We start from the raw sequence: 8,217 nt of genomic DNA, 5'->3' as shown, positions 1-8,217 counted from the left end.
TTAGTTAATATTAATTTAGTAGAATAAGTCTAGTATGATTAGACAAAATTTTTAACTTTTTGTTTTATTTTCATTATCGGTAGTAAAAGTTTGTTTTAGTCAGACAAAAAATTATGGCAAATAATGACTATAGAAACATTAATTAAGTAGTATAAATATGCCATGAGCAGACACAGCTTTTTTGAAATTTTATTATCAGTAGTAAAAGTTTGTTCAAGTCAGACCAAATTATGGCAATTATTATAGAAACATTAATAAAGTAGTATAAATCTGCCATGGTCAGACACAGCTTTTTTGTAATTTTATTATCAGTAGTAAAAACGCGTTTTAATCAGACAAAATTATTTTTAAATTTTTTCAATTTTAAAATTACTGTTTTAGTGAGAAAATATATTTTTTACTTATAATTTTAGTAAAGTAGATTTTAGTCAGACAGCAAATTTCATCTTTTTGAAATTTTATTATCAATAGTAAAAGTTTGTATTAGACTGAAAATTATGACAAATTATTATTAGAATCACTAATTGAGTAGTATAAATCTGCCATGGTCAGACAGAATTTTTTTTTTTACTTTTAATATCAGTAGTAAAATTTTGTCTTAGTCAGCCATTGGTTTAAATTATTGCAATGATGAAACTGCAGTGAAACCCTAGTACATTGGATTTTAAGAGACCGAAAAACTGAAAATATAAAAAAATACCGTCACAAAAATCTATAATACCAACTGATGGTAAAACAGTTTTTTGAAAAATAAAAATACAAAAATTACCGATATAGAAATCTACATTACTGACTGATGATAAAACAGTTTTTTGAAAAATAGGGCTGTTTACAAAATATGTAACGCTTTTTTTGAAAATTTTAACCCACCCCTCTCCCTCTATGTAACACTTAGTTACATACATTAGCGCCATTTTTTTGTCTGTCCGTAACAAATAGCTTGACCCCCCCTTTCCCCCTGGAAGCGTTACGTATTTTGTGAACAACCCCAAATGAAAATATAAAAAATTACCGACATAGAAATCTACCGTACCGACTGATGATAAAACAGTTTTTTGAATAATGAAAATAAATATGTAATAGTCAGACACTGAATTACAATTTTTTTCAAAAAATTTTAATATCAGTAGTAAAAACTTTTTTTAGTCGGGCAAATTTATTTTTAAACTTTTTCAATTTTAAAATTAAAGTTTTAATGATATTGATGATTTTTTACGTTATAATTTTAGTAAAGTAAAGTAGAAAAATTAGGTTTTAGTCAGACGACATAATTTCAAAATATTGAAATTGTAAAGAAAAATAATAATTCAGTAGATAAAGTAGTATATTTTTACTATGGTCAGACAGAAAATATATTTCAATTATATTATCAGTAGTAAAAGTATATTTCAGTCAGACAACAGAAAAAATTTTTTCATTTCTAGATACATTAATTTAATACTACAAATTTCCCATAGTCAAGGAAAAAAAATTTTTATTACCAGTAGTAAAAGTCGGTTTTAGTCAGACAATATTGTTTTTATTTCAATTAAAAAAATTACTGTTTTACTGAGACAATATATATATACATTTTTTATTTATAATTTTTATTCTCTGCAAAAAAAAAATTAATTTTGCAATATACATAATATTATAAATGCATTCTTTTAATTTTGTTATGTCTATTATTAAGAGACTACTTTTTACACCCTAAAAATTATTTTTGATAATAAATATAGGGAAAGTCACTCTTATTTGAATGTAAAATAATGACGAAGGGTGGAAAGTGGTTGACATAGTGTGTAGGTGGCGAACCTAGAGACAAGCACTTGAAACTACTTGAACGGAGATGATTTAACCAAGAGGCGTCGGTAAATAAGATTCCCACTGTATTCAACTGTAATTTATTCACAATCTGAAAATTTCAGTTGGTAATATTTTATTTCACATGGCCGGTAAATATTATTTATCCTTATTTCTTAAAATTAATTATTTTAAAATATTTATTAATATTTACATTTATTTATTTATATTTATAAATATTTATAAAAAAAATTTTCAAATAAAAATTACTAAATGGAATTAACAAAAATTAATAAAGTCAAAAAAAAAGTAAAAAAAAATTAATATTTCGAAATAAGAATAAAAATTACTAAATTAAATAAACAAAAAATAAGATGTTATACTTTTTTACAGCTAATAAAAAATATTTATGATAACATGATAGAATATTGAAACATAATACTTGAAACTACTTATCATTTGAATGTTTGCTTAACGAGTTTTCTGATCTCAACATTGAGAGGGCGCCAAACATCGGTTTCGTTTCACTAAATAAACAGGTTTATACGCTCACATATTTTAAACACCTGTTTCAACCTGCCTACAATGAATAATATAATGTATATATGTTACATAGAGTTTAAAAAAAAAACAATGTTACAATATTTTAAATAGAAATTTTTCTTCTATTCAAATTATAAATGATAATAATTATATTTAACATAGAATTTTCAGTATTTAAATTAATTCCAAACATAAATTCAAGGAGAACAAATTATTATGTACAATTCATATGCAAATAATATCGAGACAATAGTTATTAACTTTTTAATAAGAAAAACACAAGTAATTTTTTTTTTTTTTTATTTATTTTTAAAAATTAAGACCAATTTTACAAACGCAATAAATGTGAAAAATAATGTAAATTTTTCCTTGATAATTATAATATTTAGTTATTATAAAAAAATTTCTTTGAAACGAAGATAATTTTTTTTGAATCAAAAGATAATTTATTTGAAACAAATAAATTTTCTTTTTGTATATCATAAAAAAAAATTTGTCAAAGTAATTGATTTCTTTGAATCAAAAAAATCAATTTCTTTGAATTAAAGATTTTTTTTTATGTATAGAAAATATTTAGAGGAAAGAAGAAGATAATAAAAAATGATGAAGAAATCAAAAAGGAAGAAAATTTAATTCATTTGCAAGTACAGTAGCAAGTATAGAATACAAAAGGTATATGAGAAACGAAACACCATACTCTTAGTGCGGTTATTGAATCCAAAAAACCACATTAAAATCCGCGCACAGCGGATGCAGAATAGTCTGTCATTAAAGGGAACCGGTTTTTCGGGCCACCCTGCAGGCGTTGAAACTCATTCAATATCTATATCTTGGATTAGTTTCAATGATAATAGTCGTGAAAAAAAAAAAAATAATAATTGAGAGGTGCGAGAAAAAGGATTTTTTAAAAATTATATTCTCCATTTTATAATTAGATCAAAATCCACTGTGAATCAAATTGACCAGCAATCATTCAATTAGTATCACAATTTCAATGGGAGACTCACCCATTAAAAATTACAATATTTCACTTCTAAAAAAAAAAAAAAAAAAATTTACCTAAAACAGCTAAATATTTTATAATAGTAGCAAAAGTTTTATATATATATTTCAGTTAAATATTTCGCTATTCTAGTAAATCGCTGTTTCAGGTAATTTTTTTTAAAAAAATCCTTTTTTTTATAAAGAAAAAAGATAAAATTTGTTCGCTTTTATTTTTCGTTTTTAAACATTGTTATATTGTAAATTGGTTTTTAAAAAGTGTCTAAAAGAAAATAAACAAAGGCGTTGAATTGATAAATGAAGGCGCCGAGAATTTTTTGGAAAACAAAACTTTGCCTCACAATGGTTGCATTGATGATTTGTAGCTATACGGCGCGAAAAAGAATTTTTAATGACGGATTTACTATCACGCGATCCCACACTGACTAACATTAGAGACTGCAAATTTTTGGAAACTGCTCAAAATAACCAACGCTGACCCCTGATTTCTACACACTAATCTGGAACTTGATATTTTATAACAAAAAATAAAATAAAAAAAAAAATATTTTTTCATTTCTTTCAGAAATTTTTACACTGTATTTTATTATAGAAATTTTATTTTACTGATACCATTTTTTTTTTTTTATCTGTTTTATTAAAACTTGTTCTCATGATCGTAATATTGAAAAAATTATTATATAATTTCCTTCAAAGTGCAGGTAAAGGGTTCTCTCTTAATTTTTTGCAGACGATATGTATATACTAAATAATTATGATCGTCAAGAAGAACCGGTAATTGACCGACAACATATGTGTCTACATTAATTCTACAAATTTTTTTCATTAATTTCATATAAAATCAATTTTTTTTTTAATAATAAAAGAATTTATTTAACAAACAGAATTTTTATTTATTTTTCAATATTCAATAAAAAAAAAAATCGAATATGTAAAGAATTTTAATAGCACGCCAAGAAATTCGTGGGCGGAAAAGAGTAAACAGTAAATTTTATTCTTGCTTGTAATTTACAATCTCTAAAATAATTTATAAATTGTGTTAAAAATTCTAGAATATGAGAAATTTTAATATAAAAAAAAAAAATAATCTCCTTATTACTTAGTTTACGTAACAATATAGTGAATTTGTGCATTAAATTAAAAAACAAATTTCTAACATTAAAAAAGAGTTAAAGAAACATTTATTTGAATTAAATAAAAATTTTTTTTTTAAACCAAACATTAATTTTGTTTTGAATTAAAGATAATTTATTTGAAATAAATAAATTTTCTTTTGTATCAAAGAAAAATTTGTCAAAAAAATTGATTTCTTCAAATAAATGAAATTGATTTCTTTGAATCAAAAAAATTTATTTCTTTGAATCAAAAAAATTGATTTCTTTAAATAAAAAAAATTGATTTATTTGAATCAAAGAAATATTTTTTCTGGGTGTACATTGAAAAAAAATTTATTTGATTCAAATAATTACTTGACTATTCCCACTTGGAATGATTCCCCGGAAAATGCCCCCTGGAGGTTCTATCAGAATTCCACTGGAACTTCCAACGTAATTCCGTCGGAATTCCAAAGAACTTCCGATGGGATTCCGATGGGATTCTAAAATTTTTAGAGTACTACTTTCGACGGAATTAGGACTCTAAAAATTTGGAAAAAAAATTAATTAATCCACCGGAACTTCCAACGTAATTCCGTCGGAATTCCATCGGAGTTCCAAAGAATTTCCTATGGGATTCCGATGGGATTCCAAAATATTTAGAGTCCTAATTCCGACGGAATTAGGACACTAAAAATTTGGAAAAAAAATTAATTAATCCGCCGGAACTTCCAACGTAATTACGTCGGAATTCCATCGGAGTTCCAAAGAATTTCCGATGGGATTCCAAAATTTTTAGAGTACTACTTTCGACGGAATTAGGACTCTAAAAATTTGGAAAAAAATTAATTAATCCGCCGGAACATCCAACGTAATTCCGTCGGAATTCCATCGGAGTTCCAAAGAATTTCTGATGGGATTCTGATGGGATTCCGATGGGATTTCAAAATTTTTAGAGTCCTAATTCCTACGGAATTAGTTCGAAATTAGGAGTCTAAAAATTTTGGAAAAAAAATTAATCGGAATCCCATAGGAAATTCTTTGGAACTCCTATGGAATTCCGACGGAATTACGTTGGAAGTTCCGGCGGAATTCTGATAGAACCCCCAGGGGGCACTTTCCAGGGAATCTTTCCAAGTGGGAATTATCATGTAAATATTTATTTGTATCCAATAATTATTATTTGAATCAATTAAATGGTATTTTTTGCAAATATAGAAATAAAGTTTATTTAATTGAAAAAGAAAATTATTTGATTCAATTAAATATATTTATTTGATAATAGTTAAATAACGGATTTTTTCCAATATATTTAAATATTATATTTTATATATAATAAAAAAGATTTTTATTTTTTTTTTAAAAAGAAGAAAATAGGCAATAAATTTTATTCTTTATAGTTTTTTCCTAAAATAACACCCCGAAAAATGTGCAAATAATGATGAAAAAAAAAAAATAGTGGAATGAAGTTATTTGGAAGAGTAACTTGAAATAATTTTTTTTTTTTTATTTTGATAAAAAATCTCGCTTTTGTGAGGGGAGAGAGAAAGGGGGACTATCGCGTATCACTTAGTATAGAAGGTTTCTTGGTCGTATCGTGAATTAACTTTCTGTATTGACTGTACAGTAAACGGGCAAATTGCGGTTATAATGCTGCACAAACCTGTACAGTCACGTTAGAAAGTCATCAAAATAATTTCAGGAAGGCTTCTACGGAATCCAGTTTGTCGCTCACTATTCGTGCTGCTGCACGAGGTTAGTTTTACGTGCGATTAATAACATGAAACATGTGCGTTTTTTTTTTTTTTTTATAATATGGATATTGGAAAAATTTTTTCAATAATAAAATTGTGAATTTTTAAAATTGTGAATAATTATACCAGTACAGTACTTATTTGGGATCAATTTCTCTTGGGATGGAAAAAAAAAAAAAATTTTCGGTAAGAAGAATTTATCTCATTTCTTAAAATAATTAATGAATTTTTCAAAAGTGTTTTTCGATATTTTAAATTTATTTGAGGGGGGAATTTTTTTTTTTTTCGAATAATTCTCGTTTACATATGGATGAATGATCGCTACGTTTGATATTGCCTTTACATGAAGTGAAGTGTCAGTGTGCTTTTGCGAAACTGTTAAATTTAAATTTAAGCATGAAAATACGATACTCTGTCTGGAAAGTGTGTTTTTGAAAAAAGAGAAGTTTTTTCCTTTTTTTCAGTATTGATATTCTAAATAAGTTTGAATCAATTTAAAACGAATGAAAATATAAAATTTTCTTAGCGAAATTTAAAAAAAAAAAAAAATTTATGCGACAAAAAAAGTACTATCAAAAGTCACCAATATTTTTGAATTTTATTTCTGATATTTTGTATTAAAAAGAAAACAATCTGCTTGCAACATCTTTTATTTTAAATAAATATGATTAATAGTGTGTGGAATTTTTAATAATTAAAAAAAAAAAAAAAATGTAAGCACGTCGTTGGAATTGAAACATTTTAGTTGAGTGACTATCATTTATCACAAAGATACAAGAAGTGTAATAAATTATGTTTTCAAACAGGAGCTCAATCGTCTGTTTGGAATTTGTAGCAAACTCTTAATCGGTCTGTAAAAGTTAATCATTCCACTATTAGATTTGCAACAACTTTCTCTATACCAACACTTTATATGACTTCATTTTGATGTCCCGTATATTTTCAATTAAGATTTCACATTTTTCTGAATTTCAAAAAAAAATTTTTTTTTTCTTTGTTCTAAATTCAAGAACATATTAACATAATTAAAATACATTGTTAAAAAATATAATCGACTTTCAAAACTAATTAATAAAAATATTTATTTAGAACTCAATTATCTAATGAAAATGTTGATAAGATAATTGAATTTCTATTTTTGAAATGAAATTATATATCATACAAATAATAAAACTCGTACTTTGTTACAAATTCGGATTTAATTTTATCAGCGCGCGAGATGCAGATAAATTGTTACAATCAATGTCATTAAAAAATGAGAATGATTAATTTCATTTTCTTTTAATGACAGAAGAAAAAATATTTAAAAATTATCTCATTCATAAGAAATTATTTATAATATATTAAAAAAAAAATTTTTTTTAAAAGTTTATTTTCATTTCACCTTGTAAGTGACATTGTATATTTCAAAAACTGTTCGTTTCCAACTGTTCAAATAATGGAAAAATAAAATTCATATATAGTTTGATAATATTCAAATTTTTTAACTCCAAAAAAAAAAAAAAAAAAAAAAAAACTTTATTTATAATATAGCTTGAAAATGTTCATAAATAAACTATCGAGAATGTTGTACTAATGTAGGTCAATCGATTGATTTTAATTACAGAAATAAATTCAATTAAAATTATGAATTGAAGGCATGTGGGGCATGTCCCATTTTTTTTCAAAATATATTAATTTTTTAGGTATATTTTTTTTCCCCGAAAACTAAGTATTTTCGACTAAAATAGTATTTAGAATGGCAATTTTATATTTAAAAGTCGAATCGTGGCTTTATTTTTTAATAAGCAAAAATGTATTCATCACTTTTTAAGTGAGACTCAAAGACTCATTTTTGTTGCAGTTCAAAATAAACGACATAGAACGTGGCGCCACCTACGAGGCACATTTTTGTTTGCAATTTAAAATGAGGTGGCGCCACCTACTTGACAATAGCAACCGTTACAATAGCAACCGTTACCATGGGAGTAAACGATACCTTAGCAGAATTTGTTTTTAGAAAATAATTATTTTTTTCATAAATAAATTTACAGTAGAAAGAA

The 8,217-nt window shown here is 25.0% G+C and overlaps 1 protein-coding gene across 2 annotated transcripts in view; it reads left to right on the top strand.

Moving 5' to 3' along the window:
• Positions 1-6,140: 6,140 nt before the first annotated feature.
• The window catches only part of LOC127277172 (protein doublesex-like), an 84,049-nt gene continuing 81,972 nt past the window's right edge, over positions 6,141-8,217 (top strand). For both annotated transcript variants that reach the window (XM_051298046.1, XM_051298044.1), the window contains exon 1: positions 6,141-6,361. The gene's annotated coding sequence lies outside the window, so the exon portion shown is untranslated. The remainder of the gene's footprint in view (positions 6,362-8,217) is intronic.

The sequence above is a fragment of the Leptopilina boulardi genome, unplaced genomic scaffold (genome assembly GCF_019393585.1).
Source record: "Leptopilina boulardi isolate dan_hultmark-lab unplaced genomic scaffold, ZJU_Lbou_2.1 LbouV2_165, whole genome shotgun sequence".
Lineage (NCBI taxonomy): Eukaryota > Metazoa > Arthropoda > Insecta > Hymenoptera > Figitidae > Leptopilina > Leptopilina boulardi.
This window is presented reverse-complemented; position numbering and strand designations above follow the sequence as displayed.